Genomic DNA, 16,903 nt, shown 5'->3' on the forward strand with positions numbered 1-16,903 from the left:
AGAATAATTTAGTCCTATCAGAAACTCATTAGGTCATTTTGACTGCAAGTGACAAAAAAAAAATTCAAACTGGTTTACTCAAGAGACACCATTAAATTTTATAACTTTAAAGTGTAGTGGCTACATCTTATTTCGAGCATAGTGAATATGGGAGCTCAGCCATTTTAGCAGATCAGCTTTCCTTCTTTCAATCTGTTGGCTCCTTCCTGATACTGACTCCCTCTCAGAGATCTTCTGTTCATTGTTGCAAGATGATTGCACGAACCACATTATCTAGTATTTAGCATCAACTGAAAGACTGGGCCTGCCTCTCTGTCAGAAGTCTCAGTAGTCTCATTTGACTGGCTATGAGTGAGTCACATGTCTATCCTTTGGCCTATCATCGTTAGCAGGAAAATACAGCCTGCTCACTGGCTTAGGCCTAGTTCCCATCATCCAGCTCTGGAGCTCTGGGAGTAGAATTAACTTGACTAAAACCATGTGGAAGGAGTCAGTGGCTCCTCTGAGGAATACTGGCTGTGAAGCTACTGAAAGATGAAATATCCCAGAGCAACAGCCCAAAATAGCAATATCTGATACATGCATGACCCACCTGCCCACAATCAGCTTAGGGCCTCCCTTTGAATAACTAGGGTCTCTCTGATGTTTTGAAATGATTGCATGTACATATCTGCCCAATTAAATCTGTTGACAGAGGCCATTCTCTTACACATTGACAGTTTAGAGTGGGAAGGCTTATTTTTATGAAGACTCTACAATGGTCTGCAGGTGCCAGAGATTTTCTATATTTTGATGGTAGTGGTTATATGGGTGTATACATATGTGTAAAATTATCAAGCTGTACATTTAAGGAGTGTCTATTTTACTGTATACATGTTATTACACTTTAGTTAATTTTAATTTTCTATAATATGACCAGCAAATGTCCATGTGATTTTTAGTGCAATAGTCAAGCCTATTATTTTCGGTCTGCCTTTGTATTGTCTTATTCACCTAGAGGTGAAGACGGCCCAGCTGAGGTACCCAGGGTAGGGAAACCTAAAGTGCATTTGAGGTCAAGTCCTACTTGGTATTAAAATGGGTTTATTTGCCTAAAGTCTCTTCTGAGGCATATATATCCCTCAGAAACTCAGTACATTGATGTAAGAAATATTTAGAGACTAAGGATAAACAGAAAGACGGTGTTTATAATTTAGGCTTCTAAACAGTTCTCTAAGTTTTTCAGGTGAACATATTTACAGCAGAAAGACAGTTTACCTTCTATCATAAGTAGAGCTAATTCCTATTAGTCCTCAGTGAAACAACCACATTTGATGTTTTTTTAGTGTGGATTATAATGGTCTTGGAAGATCTATGTTCGAGTCCTACCTCATCTTTTACCAGTTCTGTGACTTTGAGAAAGTCAGTTAACTATGCTTGAGTTTCAGTTCCACATCCGTAAAATAAAATGATGATAATAAGTGAGATTCCCCTCTTTCAGGGCTACTCTGAGAAAGAGATGACACACACAAAAGGTCTTTGTGATATGTTTAAGTTTCATTATTATTCTAGTCTCCACGGCCTTCAACAAGATTAATCACATTTTTTAGCATTTTATTTTATTTAATTATTAGTTTCAAGTGCACAATACATTGGTTAGACATATAGAGAGAGTGATCCCCCTGATTACTCTATCACTCCTCTGGCTCTACACATAGCCTTTATATTAACGCTGACTGCATTCCCTATACTGTGCTCCCCATCCCCATGATCATCTATCGACTACTAATCTATACTTTTTTTAACCCTTCACCCCTTTCACCCAGCCCTCCAACACCCCTCACCACTGGCCATCATCACCAGATTGTCCTCTATTTTTGTGAGGCTGTTTGTTCTTTTTGTTCCTTAGATTCCACATATAAGTGAAATCATATGGTATTTACAGTTTTCTGTCTGACATATTTTGCTCAGCATAATAACCTCTAGGTCTATCCTGTCATTGCAAATGGTAGGATTTCATTTTTTTATGGCTGACTAATATTCCATTGTATATATAAACCATAATTTCTTTATCCAATCATCTGTTGATGGGCATTTAAGTTGTTTCCATATCTTGGCTGTTGTGAATAGTGCTGCCATGAACATAGGGATGCACAGATATTTACAAATTATTGTTTTGCTTTTCTTTGGATGAATACCCAGAAGTATAGCTGCTGGGTCAAAAGGTAGATCCAGTTTTAACTTTTTGAGGAAACTCCAGACTGTTTTCCATAATGGTTGTACCAATTTGCAATCCCACCAGCAGTGTGGGAGGGTTCTCTCTTCTTCACATCCTCACCAACACTTGTTTTCTGATTTATTGATGATAGCCATTCTGATAGGTTTGAGGTGATGTCTCATTGTGGTTTTAATTTGAATTTCCCTGATGATTAGTGACCTTGAGCATCTTTTCATACGTCTATCTGTATGTTCTCTTTGGAGAAGTATCTATTCAAGTTTTCTGTCCATTTTTAAATTGGATTGTTTGTTTTTTGTTGTTGTTGAATTGTATGAGTTCTTTATATATTCTGGATTTCAACCTGTTATCAGATATAACTTAAGTGAATATCTTCTCCCATTCAGTTGGTTGTCTTTTTGTTTCATTGATGGTTTCCTTTGCTGTGCAAAACCTTTTTAGTTTAATGTAGTTCCATTTGTTCACTTTTTTCTTTTGTTTCCGTTGCCCAAGGAGATATATCCAAAAATAAATTACTAGTTTCAGTATCAGAGAGTTTACTACTTATGTTTTCTTCTAGAAGTTTTATAGTCTCAGATCTTATATTTAAGTCTTTAATCCATTTCGAGTCTATTCTTGTATGTGGTATAAGAAGGTAGTCCAGTTTCATTATTTTTTCATGTAAGATAAATCACATTTTTTTTTCAGTGCCTCTTTTGAACTTATCTTCTTAGGTACTACACCAAATGGATTTTTCTCTTTATTATTATTTCCAAGACCAAATGATTCCTAGGAGCTGGTCCAGCAGGCTCTTCCATTTGCCAGTATATCAGAACACCTTGCCTGAATTTTATTTTACATTTTTCAGATATTGTACCCATGTTACTTCTTCTTGTCTTTCTGGATCCTTTGCGATTTAATCTTCTAATTCAGTCTCCTTACTATATTATTGTTCATTGAAATCTCATTCTCAACTGTGGCCAACTGAGCAAGGACAGAATTTCTTGATTTTTCCTCATTTGTTTCAGTTGTTGTATACTTCTTTAGCTCTACAAGTAAGATGAATAAGAAATAATTATTGATAATACAGAAAAAATACAATTTTATTTTTGAAAGGTGGGATTATTCTTTCATAAGGAAAGCCTACTGTTTTTCATAAGCTACTTGAGAGAATGACAAGAGGAGAGATTTTATAGGGCTTGTAGGAAAATTTGAGAAATTAGCTAATTTCCTTAGGTCTATGTATAGAGTATAGGTATATAGAGTGACAGAGTATACAGTATATGCCAGGTAGAAGGCACTGTTTTAGGTACTTATATTATCTTCTTTAATCTTCATACCCATAGCCTGGGAATTACCAGTATGCAGTGTTTCTGAGATCAGAGTCCTGTATGGGTTTGGATCAGATAAAACCTTTGAAGTTGGAAGTTCAAGAGGCTAAACCTGTACCAGAAAATCATCCACAGTGGAACACAGCAATAGAGGGGGATGAAGACCAGGAAGACAGCGAGGGATTTGAAGATAGCTTTGAGGAAGAGGAAGAAGAGGAGGAAGATGATGACTAAGCAATACTACAAATGGACCACAATATTTACACATATTTGCAAATTTTTGCTGTTTTGGAAGTGTATAATAAACCAGAAACAGTGTAGAACTGATGTTGAGGGAGGCGTTAGTTCTTTACTAGAATTGGGTGCACAATATAACTAGGCAATGCTGGTGCCTTGGGACAGTCTGAAAAATGCTTAAGGCTTGTTAAAGCCTTTTAAATATGGATTGATGCATGTATTTCATTTGCAAATGATAATAAACCATTTGTTATAACTGAAAAAAAAAACAAAAAACACTTCTTCAGTAACTTCTACAAGTTAGTTACAATTTGCTCCCTTTTACACATGTTGAAACTGAGGTTCCCTTGTCCACGGTCATGTGGTAGATTACATGGAAGAGACATATTTGCATAAGAGATGTATTTAAATCCAAAGCCTATGCTTTTTCCAAAAGATGTTCTCCAGTGGCCCTCATCTGGTAGAGTCTGATGGATCTCCAACAAGGTAAAGATAAGAGATAGACTTTGGCAATAGAATACTGACTTGCAGCCATATGGCTTATGTCCAGGATTCATACATTTTCTTTTAACTAAAGTGTAAATCAGGAGAGAAGAGATGAAAAAAGATGATCACTTTTCTCTGCTTATACTGAAGATTGCTCAAGAATAATGATAATTTAAAAAATACCAGTCTTACATTGCTTCAAAAAGGTCTGTTACTTTTACTAGATGCTATCACAGAAAATAGGTTATTTTCTGTGGCCCATTAAGCAATTAATAGAATTAACCTTAATGAAAATTACAGTGTCTAAAGTCTACCTCAGACCAGTAATTGCTAATTTCTAGGATATTAGGAATCTAGACTCCAAAGCCTTTTGGGGAACTATAATTTTATAATGTAATTACTTTTTAAAGGTTAATTTAGATATGGTCAAATTAAAAACTTTGAGAAGACCATCTAAGTATATCCTCATGGGGGCACATCTGTTCTACAAGTTTACAAACCCAAATGGCTAGAATGACAGTTATCAACATTTAAATTTGCTAACATGAGCATGACTAACATTATTGTCCTGTTGAGATATACGCAGGTACTTATTTATTAAATCAGTATATTGCTAGGAAAAAAATGTTTAATTAAAAGTAGATAAGAGGGCCTTCCCTCTTTCTTCATTCTTTTGGAAAAGTAGACGTTGTTATTCACTGTAAAGTCAAAGGTGATCCTCTTCTAGACTCAGAGGCCCGAGTATAGGTCAGGGAATAACTCAGATTCGCAGTTCAAACAAGTTCTTATTCTGAGTGGCTGTGAGCATCAGTTTTCATGTCTCTGCTGTTGAATCATACCAGTTACCACTAAATTTCTAGGACCTTTTTTAGCCTCTTTCCCCAGATTCATCAGTCATTATTAATAAAATATAACACACAAAGATCAGAGGTCAGCTTTGAAATATAAAAGCATTCTGTCCAGATGTTAAAAATAAGGTCAGCAATAAATCATGTTGAATAGAAGCAGAATGTCATAAACACAAGACAAGAAATTATAAATCGTAATTCAGAGCATGGAGCTACACCATTCTAAAAGAATTAACTAAAAAGCAACAACAGTGAAGATGATGACAACAAATAACATAGGTCAGGGATCTGAGGTTTAGAAGAGAAAGGCCAGAGTGTTTGGAAGCTTCAGAGGAAAAAGCAAAGGAGAAAAGTCACAAGAAAAGACAGACTAACTAGGTATCATAGTAATGTTTGTTTGTTTGTTTGTTTGTTTGTTATTTTTCATCCTGGTAAGTGCTATAACTATAATTACTAGAATTTTGTTTGTTTGGTTGGTTTCTGAAGATCACTCTAGGAAATATGATAGCAGTTATTTAGAGGACACTAGGAATAAAATCTCATGTGTTCAATTAAAGATGCTCCTGATATCTTAGAGGCAAAATACTGAAAATCTTTAAGTGACAAGAGTAAACTTACTCTGCATTCTGGTATCACTTGGAAGTGCTAAAGTATCATTCAGATGTCTTTCAATATATGATAGCAAATCACTAAGGCAAAAATAAGAATGATTTACTCCAATTTAGAGATTAGCAGCAACCACAGATCTAAATGTCAGCTTTCTTGGTCAACTACAAAGCTAATTATGATGTAAAACTACTAATGACTATATATCATATTTTTCTTGTTATGAAACATAATTATAGTTATAATACATTAATATTTATGAATCACATTGAGGGTCTCAGATGAAGTGAAGTGCTAAGCAAGTAAAAAAATATTACATACTAAGCAAGTACACGAGCAATTAATACCTCTCAAATTGTGGATTGTAAATTTGAAAAAACTAATTTGAAAAAAAAAACTAATTACTGTAAAGGATCTAGGATTAGAGACACCATGGGAAGTGATGCTGTTTAGAATGAAATTAACTCCTCTCTGATCTGACTTTGAGGCCAAGTGAAACAGAAAGAAGAAATTAAGGTTCTAATCTACCTAGTTTTTTACATGCTACTGGAGACATTCTGAACACACAATGTCTTAAGGACATGAACAAGTAAAAAGTATGATCTTTTTCTATTATGTGTTCCTATGCAGTTCACATACAGTCAGTGCATGAAAATGACTTTTAAATAGATTTAAAATATTCAATGACTAGTATAGTGAGAAAGAAATATATGTGGGGGGAGGGGTGTAACTCATTCTTTAGCTCTTATTCAGACAAGATGTAATTATTACATACTACAAATATTCAGACATGATTATAAAAATCTTAATTTTTGGATTATTTAAGGTATAATAGTTTAATCTTTTATAAATAGGAAGACAAACGGAAAGAAATGGGGAACAGGAAATCATATTTCTAGTTAAGTCTTTTTAAACCACAGCTTCGGAAACTCAAGATTCCAGATCATTCTGGACGTTTAAAGATTAAGGCAAGAATCCAATTTGCCACACAATACAAAGCATTTGGGAATGTCATAAGCTTACTTTTTCTCTCATTCAACAATTTCCTAGAGACTCATCTGTAATAATTAGGAGCAGGAGAAATTTTTCTTTTTTCTCACTTAACTGTTTTAAAATGACATGATAAAATGTCTTAAAATTGCCCTAGAACCAAAGGGGTTTTCTTTGTAGTTTTTCACAAAAATAGCTGCACAAGTTATTATTCAAACCCAAGTGAGCTTTGAACCTGGGCCTAGATCAAATACTAATTAGTTTGGGCCTATTTTATTGGCTTCTTTATACCTTTCTGCATTTTCTGAATTTCCTACAATGGACACATATCACTTTTATAATCAGAAAAAAAAAATCACATAAAGTTTAGTTCAGATCCAAAATTTGTTCAGTGCCGATAGAAATGAGAGGATAGACTAGATCATGGCGTAAATTCTACAAGCATCACTATGGGAGTCTGTATGACTTTATGAGCTATTTCTTATATTTAATAACTATCTGGATATTGTAAATGGACACTATTACTTCTTCCCCTCTTACTGATGAGTACCTAAGCATGTGTGTACTTATACTGTTTTCTTCTTCATGGAGGTTAAAAAATAAATGATCTAGCAGCTTTACAAACAATGTGATTACCGTAAATAAATCTGAAGCTGAGTTTTCTCCTGATAGCATTAAGTGATCTGAGATTTTTCCTATGCGGACAATGTCAGACTTATCAACAGAAGCGAGGATAAATGTCTCAACTGAAAATTATTATTTCGGGGAGTGTAAAGAGAAGCAATGCAGTTCCATAAATATTTGGAAATATCAAAGCAGCATAATAGATTTACCACCAGCTCTGATATGCATACTCTGTGACCTTGGGCCATTTACTTTACCTCTCTGAGACTCTGTTTTTATTTATAAAATGGCAATGATAATAATAATACCTTCTAAGAGGGTTATTGAAAGGATTAAACCAGATAAATTGCTTACAGGACATCTGAGAGAACATGGAAAGTGCTCAAATAAATGTTAACTTTTATAGAAACCTGTATGCTCTTCTCCCCTAATATGACAGTGGTTCTAAAATGAAGAGCAGAGTCTGAATGTTTAAAAAATATTTATTACACTATAGACTAGGTCGGACACACCAAGTTCCCTTACCTTCATGCTGAGAGTTATATTTGAGATAAGAATCTTCCACCAGGCCCTGAAATGATGCCACCTAAATAGTTGTTCATCATAGAAGTGGCAAGTGGAAATTCCTTGTACAAAGTTGGAGAGAGCCTGTGTTTGTGTTTAAATTGCTAGAAGGGCTTCCTAGAGGGAAAATTGTGTTCTGCTGGGGGATAAAAATCTCCTTACAATATGAGCGGTAAGCCGTTCCAAAGGTTCACTGGAGTGAGAGAGTTGCTAACAACTTGCCCCACAATGATTTCTCATGACCACCCTTGGTAGCAGGTACTGTTTTAGTTTCTGCAGACAACTGGGCTCAGAGACATTAGTAATTTTCTCACTGTCACACAAGTAAACAGTAGACTGGGCACTTCAATGTCTAACCGTATATGGGAACATCTATTTATTTGAAACAAAAATATATTAGCCTCACTTTTTTTTTTTTTAAATAATGGGAGGAGATAAACCCACTGAGGGAGAGAAGAACAAAGAGCTAGCATTTCTTTCTTTGGAGGGCAAAACCAAGCGTAATTGCCCCAGAAGCAAAGCCAGAGCTGGCAGACACTGGGGTGAAAAGACAGGGAATCTAAGGAGAAGTCGTGCTTTCAAAAGGTGTAAGCCTTGTCTCCCTCTTACCCCCGTTAACCTTTGTCACTGGGAAATGAAATAGTTTTGGTTTGCAAACTGTCTCCAGGGAGTGGAGCAAGACTTGTGTAATAAACAAGAGCAACTGCCAGAGCCCCCAGCCAGCCTCTCTAAGGCCAGACTGCCAAAGAAACCTGGCGTTGTGACAGCAAGGTCCATTCAGCACAGCCAGTGGTCGCTGAGGAGTGACTTCGGGGACAAAGGCCAGGTGGGGCCGTCTCACCTAGGGGAAGAATGCAACCTCATTACTGAGTTGTGTAAGGATGTTAAAATCCTCCAGCCTGAGTGTTTCAGGAACCCCTAGGAATAAGTAAATTGTGTGTATGCACACATGTGTGTGTGTGTGCGCGTGTGTACACATGCACACTGTTTTCTAGAGAAAAGGTCTTTCAGTGAATTCCCAAGAGCCCAAGACCTTCATGAGAGAAACCACATTCAGGAGAAGCACATACTCTGATCTTCCAGAAAAGAACACCAAGCTCTCCACTTTTATTTCTGGAGCAACTTAATCCAGGCTGTCAGCCCACTTTCTTCTTACAAAAACCCTAAGGCACTTAAGAGAGACCACAGGGGAAAATAAATAACTCGACCCCTTTTCTAATCTAAACCTAATCCTCCTTAAACCTTGCCTGACTCAGGCTACCAGGAATCCTGCCAGTGCCAAATGATATGATGTTTATTCAGCTCAGGTCTTAGCTGCTGCTCCTGAGCCACAAAGTCAAAGGGGAGTGTTTCAGCTGCCACCTGCTGCTGAATGGGTAAACAAGAGCTAGTCAAGAAAGGACGACCAGTGTTTGAGGACAATGGGTCTGTGTAGTCTGGCTCAAATAAGGGCATAGCTCCTAAGGAACAGGCTTGAGACATGCACAAATGCTGTGCCAAGCAGCTCAGGGAGCTGGGTACAGCTGTTCCTAATGCACCCTTTGCCCTCTGCTGCCCTCTGAAACCACAACAGGGTGCCGGTGACAGAAGAAGCTTGCAAAGTTACAATCTGTGAACTAGTTAGGTTTGCACTGAATGAGGGTTTTTCAAATTATTCTCGAAGAAGCCTTAGATCTATGAGGGTCCAGTGGAGCTCAGAACACATGGCCTGACCCCTATTTTACCAGAGCAGCTGTTCTGATCTGGTTTATATCTGGGAGATCAGCATAAGATTTTGGGAGGGGAAGGGAGTTCAGTTGCTAAAATCAGAATGTTTGAAAAGCACTCTTGTAATATTAGATTTGGCACATCCTTACCTGAGAGGGGCTTAAGTGAAATAAATCTTGTAGATCCTGAGATCTAGCAAGTTGGTTTTATTCTCAATTTTCTCTGCTTCCCTTCTCTGAACAAATGTCTCCTTATAACTCTTGATATGTGTATCTGAGTCACTATCATCATTTCTGTAATAATAACCATGACAAGACTAGCTAACATTTATTCAGGGCCTAATGTGTGTCATGAAATGTGCTGGGTATTTGAGTGCATTATCTCACTGGACCCCCTGTAGCTCTTTGGGTAGACAGTCATTCTCTTTAGCTCTCAGATGAGGACAGTGAAGCAGAAACACAACAACGACAATAACAACAACATCCGCAACAGCAGCTTGCCTCAATACACCACCCAGTGCTTGTAAGCGATGGATCAGAACTGTAACCCAGATAGTAACTCAGAGCCTGAGTTCTGACTCAGTGCATAAAATTGCCTCTGATGTTTAATGATCAAGAGGTGTGTGTGGGTGTGTGTGTGTGTGTGTGAAAATCAATGTAAATTGTTTTTATATCTTCAAAATAAATATATTCGATAGATAAAGTCTGAAAGTAAAAATAGGAAGAAAAAAAATCACCCAGAATTCCACCATTCTAAGACCACCAACTGTTAATGTTTGGGCATATTTCCTCCCAGTCTATTTTTATACATAATTTTTAGTTCTGAACATTTAAAACAGCTGTGATTGTGCATATTTTATTTTGCTGTTGTCACTTAATAGACAACATAATATGGTGATGTTTTTCATAATATTTCAAATTCTCTATCATTTTTACTGGCTAAACAATAATCTCTTAGGTGGAGCAATTCAGTTTAATAAACATTTATTGAGCACATAATATGTTCCAAATTCTATGCTAGACCCTAGGAAACTGTTCTTCAAGGAACTAGCAGCCTAGTGTGGAGCAAAGAAGATAAAGAGATAACTATATAGTTATAACAATAGCTAACACTACTGAACATATACTATGTTCCAGGCACCATTTGCACGAATGAACTCAATGAATTCTCATAAGAATCTTCTGTGTAGGCACAATCTCTCTACTCTTTTAATAAATGTCAAGACTGAGGCACATAAGATGGGTTTCTAGGTATGGTAGATAGAACACTAGTTCCCCAAATATGTCTACCTCCTAATCCTCAGAACTTGTCAATATTATTCTACATGGAAATTACCTGTAAGGTAAGATGGTAAAATGGAATGTTACCTTATATGGAAAAGGGAATTTGCAGGTGTGATTAAGGACTAGAGGTTAGAACTCCAAAATGAGACTTATGGGGCTAAAATTAGGGCGTTGGCAGGGCTGGTTCCTTTTGGAGCCTCTCAGCAGAGAATGTTTCCTTGCCCTTTTTTTTTGGCTTCTGGTGACCACCCGTATTCCTTGCCTAGTGGCTCCTTCCTCCAACTTCAAAGTGCATCACTCCAATCTCTGTTCTGTCATCACTTCACCTTCTCCTCTACTCTGACTCTTCTGCCTTTCCCTTGTAAGGACCTTTGTGATCAGGCAACTTGGATAACCCAAGTTAATCTCCCAGTTTCAAGATCCTTAACTTAATCTCACCTGCAAAGTCTCTTTTGCAATAAAGTTAATGTTCATGGGATCCGGGGCTTAGGACATGGACATATCTGGGGGTCTATTATTTAGCTTAACACAGTGGCGAAATGGCTCCAGGTTGAGAACCACTGCTTTAGAAGGATGAGGTCAACCCAGACCCAGATTTGAGTCCCAGCTCCACCCTACCTGCCAGCTGTGTGGCATCAGTTTCCCGATCTGTAAAATGGGGCTGGTAGTAGTATTTACCCCACAGGATTGTTGTGAGAAAAAATAAATGAGCTAAAACACGTAAAGCAGTTATCAAAGTTCTTTGTATATGGTGCTTAATATGTAAGTTTAATAATTTAATATAGTTATTAAAAACAAAAGTAAGGTTAAATCTGAGATTTATAAATATGGGGACCATTTTCATGGACAAATGTAAAAAACGAGAGTGGTTTCTAAGGAACAAGCCCTTGGCTTATTAGGAGTAGGTCATATAATCAAATTGTTTAAATGTGAATGTTTACTAATTCTCAGGCCATCTTTATGAGGTATGTGAGGTCACACAGAATATCTCCATTAAGTGTTCATATTTATTGAAATGTGCTATGGGCCAGACTCTATTTTGTGTTCTTTGAACACTGTAGCATATTTAATGCTCACAACTACTCCAATAGATAGGTCATATTATTATTCCCATTTTACAGATGAGGAAACTAAGGTACAGAGAGATTCAGGAACTCATCTGAGCTCACAGTATTCCTGACAGAGGTGAGATTTGAATCACGCCACCTCTTTTCAAAGTTCCTTTCTTAGTCTCCATTCTGTACTGCCTTCACATTTTTAAAATTGTGGTTAATATAACCACATATATACACATAAAACATGATTTCTACCATCTTAACAAAATTTTTAAGTGTACGTTATTATTAAATAAGTACAATGTTGTACAGCAGATCCCTAGAATATTTTTTATCTTGCATGACTGAAACTTTATACTCATTGAACAGCCACTATTCATTTCTCTCTCCTCCTAGCCACTGGCAACCACCATTCTGCTTTCTGCTTCTATGAGTCTGAGTTCTTTAGGGACCTCATATAAGTGGAATGATGCAGACTTTGTCCTTCTGTGAGACTGGTTTATTTCATAATTTCCTTAAGGTACATCTCTTCTGTCACATATGGCAGGATTCTCCTCTTTTTAAAGGCTGCATAATATTTCATCATATGCATAACTGCCTTCAAAGACTCCAAGGAACAAAAGAAAAGAACAAACGAAAATTGACTCACAGATACAGAAAACAAACTGGGGATTGCCAGAGGGGAAGGGTGGGGTGAGAGGTAGAGTGAAAAAGGTGAATGAATGAAGAAGCACAAAGTAGTAGTTACAAATCAGGTTATTTTCTTACTTAGACTAGGGACCGATTCATAGGAATAAAGTTAGTTAAATAGAATGAGAGAATAGAAAAGTTTTTCAAAATGATGCCCCAGACTACTTATATTGATTGTCTATAACTATAACAACTTGGGGAGTCTGGCAGCAAGTGAACAAAATATACAGACTTCTTTGTGGGATGTAGTTTAGATCTTTCGTTTTTTTCCCTCCTCTTTAACTCTTTATTGCAGAGTCTTGAGTTCCACTGAAGATCCACAGATTTTCTAGGGGAGAGATCAAGAATCTGCATTTTTAACAGGCTTCTCTGGCAATTCTTTTTTATGCAAAAGTTTGAGAATACTGCTTCCTGCATCTCTAATCTCAGCTCCAATTCATCAGAGAGCTGTTTTCTTCACAGAAAAAAAATCACCATTTTAATGATCACTGCCCAGGGGGCATAGAAACTCAGTTCTCAGTAGTTGGTCATTATTGCAAGGTAATTTCTGCCATTTCCCACTCACCCAAGGAGCAATTTAGTATCAAATGCCTTACTATTAACTTTTTTCCAATTAACCAATTTAAAAAAACAAACTAACAACCAACTAAATTTGCTTTTGGTTGATAGAAGAATTGGCTGCCTATATGGTGTGTCGTGAAGAATGAAGAAAAGCTCATCTCTGGAAACATCTCTGCCCCACTAGTCTGCTAGGGGGACAATTCTGTGGTTTGAGTTCTAAAATTCTAAATATGTTACCTAGAGGGAGTAATAAGTTATGCATTAACATGTTACCTATCATTCAATCACGGTTTAAAAGGGATTGCAAAATTAGCTCTCAAGCAATTTAGCAAATAAATAAATAAGGCCTTGAGAGAGTGAAATTTAGAGCAGTATATTTGAAGGATAGTGAAAGACTAGGCAAATTCAAGAACATGGGCTATTATTACAAAGGGCCGAGTGGGTTATCCAAGTTGCCTGATTCCAAATCAGCAAGTACATCTTCTTCCACTATTCGCCTTTATGCCTCTTACATTTCTTCTAAAGCAGGAGTCAGCAAGCCTTTTCTCTAAAGGGTAGACAGTAAATATTTTAGGTTCTTTGTTATGTGGTCTCTGTTGTACTGCCATTTTAGTACAAAAGCAGCCATAGACAGTATGTCAATAAATGAGTATAGCTGTGTTTCAATAGGACTTTAGTTATAAACTCCCAAACTTGAATTTTATATAACATGTCACAAATTCTTCATCTTTCAGGTTATTTTTCAACTATTTAAAAATATAAAAACCATTCTTAGTTTAGGGGCCATACAAAAACAGATGGCAAGATGGATAGGTCATGGCTTGCAGACTCTTGTTCTAAATCAAAAACCATTTGCTGTTTTAAATATATATCTCATCCTACCCCACTTCTCTACCCTTGCTCCTGATATTTCATCTGTTTGGAATGTTATCGCCCTCCCCTATCCTCTACATCCATAATGTACCTGTCACCTGGTTCAATTACTATCTCCTTTCCAAAGTAAACTCGCATCCTCTAAGTACCTTCATCTGTACCTCTCTGATAGCCTTGATCATTAATGATTAGCATTACTTCGTGGTCCAGGATGTTTTATTTGTATATCCTCCATGGCGCTGAGCTTAGCAGAGTCGGTGCTCATATATGTTTCTTGAGTTAAGGCAAGTCAGCATTTAGGAAACAGTATAGGGAGATAAGGTACCCAACCAAGAATAAAATAAGAATAAAGTTGAAAGAGAGGTAAAAGGGCATGCTTAACACCTGTAGTGGGGTGAATGGTGGCCCCTGAAAACAGATGTCCATCTTCTAATACCCAGAACCTGTGAATGTGACCTTATTTGGGAAAAAGATCTTTGCAGATGTACTTAAGGATCTTGACATGAGATAATCCTGGATTACCCAAGCGGGTCTTAAATTCAATGACACATGTCCTTATAGAGCTGGAGAGAAGACACATTGAGGGACACTGAGGACAAGGCAGAGACTGAGGTGATGCAGCCATGAAGCTTGCTGATAGCCACCACAGGCTGGAAGAGGCAGGGAAGCATTCTCCCTGAGAGCTTCTAGAGGGAGTGCAGCCTGCCAACACCTTGATTTGGGGCTTCTGGCTCCATTACTGTGAGAAAATACATTTCTATTGTTTTAAGCCACCCAGTTTGTGCTAAATTCTATGACAAACCTCAGAAGCTAATACAGTTTTCCCCTCCCAAGTATTAATATACTAATAGCTAATATTCATTTAGTATTTGTTATGTGCAGCTTTATATAGATTCAAACACATTATATTACATTTTCACCCCAATTTTATGAATTTGGCACTATTCTTATCCCTTGTACAGATGAGGAAAGTGACATTCAGAGAAGTTGAGTAACCTATACAAAGATCCACTCAGCTAATAAGTAATGGAACCAGAAATGAACCCAAGTGATCTGACTTCAGAGTTTCTGCCTCTTAAATGCTATGTTATCTAATAGAGTCTTCTTAATTATTCTTCTGACATTTCACATACCCTAAAAAAGAGGGGGAAATGTTGGCTAATGACTTCCTTCTTTGGAGAATGAAATTCCTCAAAGTGGATTTCTAATATTACAGCAGCCCATTCTTGACAAGTGGGGATAGGATAGTCTGCTGCTCGGGTTAGGACAATAGAATCTCAGTCACTCTGTCTGTCTGTCTGTCTGTCTCTGTCTGTCTCTGTTTCTCTGCCTCTCTGTCTCTCTGTCTCTCTTTCTTTGCCCCCTCACCTTCCTTCCTTTTTGCTCTGATTTTAAGAAGAAAAACGGTTTCTGGTCTCCTTTTAGGGGTATAACCTTCATGAAAATCTGTTTCCATGAGCAGCTCTATCTGAATGCATTTAACAACTTTAGCTTCTAGTTTTTATTACAGAAAATAAATAAGAGGAAACATAACTTCGGGCAGCACTGGGAAAACATCAGCAATGGAAATGCCAGCCTGTTGCTGGGTGAGTCATGGAGAGCACAGCGCCTAACTGCTATTAGGACCTTTCCATAGAAAAAGGCTCTGTGGACCAAATGCTGGCCATGCAAAGTGGCCCACAGTTATGGTCCGCTAGAAAAGCCAGACAGTGTTCAAGAGCATGAGTGCAACTGGGTCTAGGCTTGACTATCCTGGTAATGCCACTTACTAGCTATGTGACCTGGGCCAATTAACCTCTGTGAGTCTTAATTTTTTCATCTGTGAAGTAGGAATGATAATAGCATCTACTTCATAGCTAATAATCATGTAAAATGGCAGCATGTGTAAGCACTCAGTATTATCGAAGTGTTAGCTATTAAATTTCTTGTATTAAAGCCTTGAAAGGAGTAAAGGATATCTTAACTCACTGCTTTTCACCACCCCCCATGGCTCATTCTCTCTCAACAAACAAGTTCTTTTTGCACTTGGTATAACTTTGTCACATCATTAACTTTTGAATAGCTATCTAAAGGCCAAAAACAAGAAAGGAATGAAAATAAGAATGCCCAAAGTTTACACAGGCTCTCCTTTAAAAAATAATTACAAAATAGAAGATGCTTTCAGAGTAGAGACATTTCATATGACCAAAATTAAGATCTTTAACCTCTATTCTAACTCAGCTAATTCAGATTATTTCATAAATCCATTACAAGAAAATCTAGTTAGGGCCATTTTCATCACCTAATTCCTCTCATCCCCCACTCCTGCTGCCTCCTAGAAGCATCTATTATCTCAAGATACTCTTACTTTCAAAGCATTTTCTATCTACTTGATATAGATTATATATGTATGAATTACTATCCACATATATTTCTAATGGTAATGGTTATGGAATATAGTGTTATATACTCTTTATATTTGGTAGTATTTGTTGAAGTATCGAGACCCAAGAGAGTTAATTAATTGCCTAGCCTGGCACAGTAAATTCATTGCAGAACCATAAATCCAGAATCTAGATTTGATTCCTCCAAAGTCCCAAGTCTATGCTCAAGGTTATGGTAGACCTATAAGACTTAGTTCTTCCAACATTTAATATCATTGCATATATCTTTACATAGTTACCATAGTAACTCTGTTTCCTTAGTCTGCTTAATTATGCCCCATCCTAAAGAAATTTACCTTGATCTGCCCTGATTTCTCCTTTCTACCAAAATTCCCTTCACGCCTTCCTTCTTTCCTTTAGACTACTGGAATCTGATTCCAACCTCACTACTCTATTGACTGTTATCTTCAAGGTCACTCATGATCTCCTTG

The sequence above is a fragment of the Pteropus medius genome, unplaced genomic scaffold (genome assembly GCF_902729225.1).
Source record: "Pteropus medius unplaced genomic scaffold, Ma_sr-lr_union100, whole genome shotgun sequence".
Taxonomy (NCBI): Eukaryota; Metazoa; Chordata; class Mammalia; order Chiroptera; family Pteropodidae; genus Pteropus; species Pteropus medius.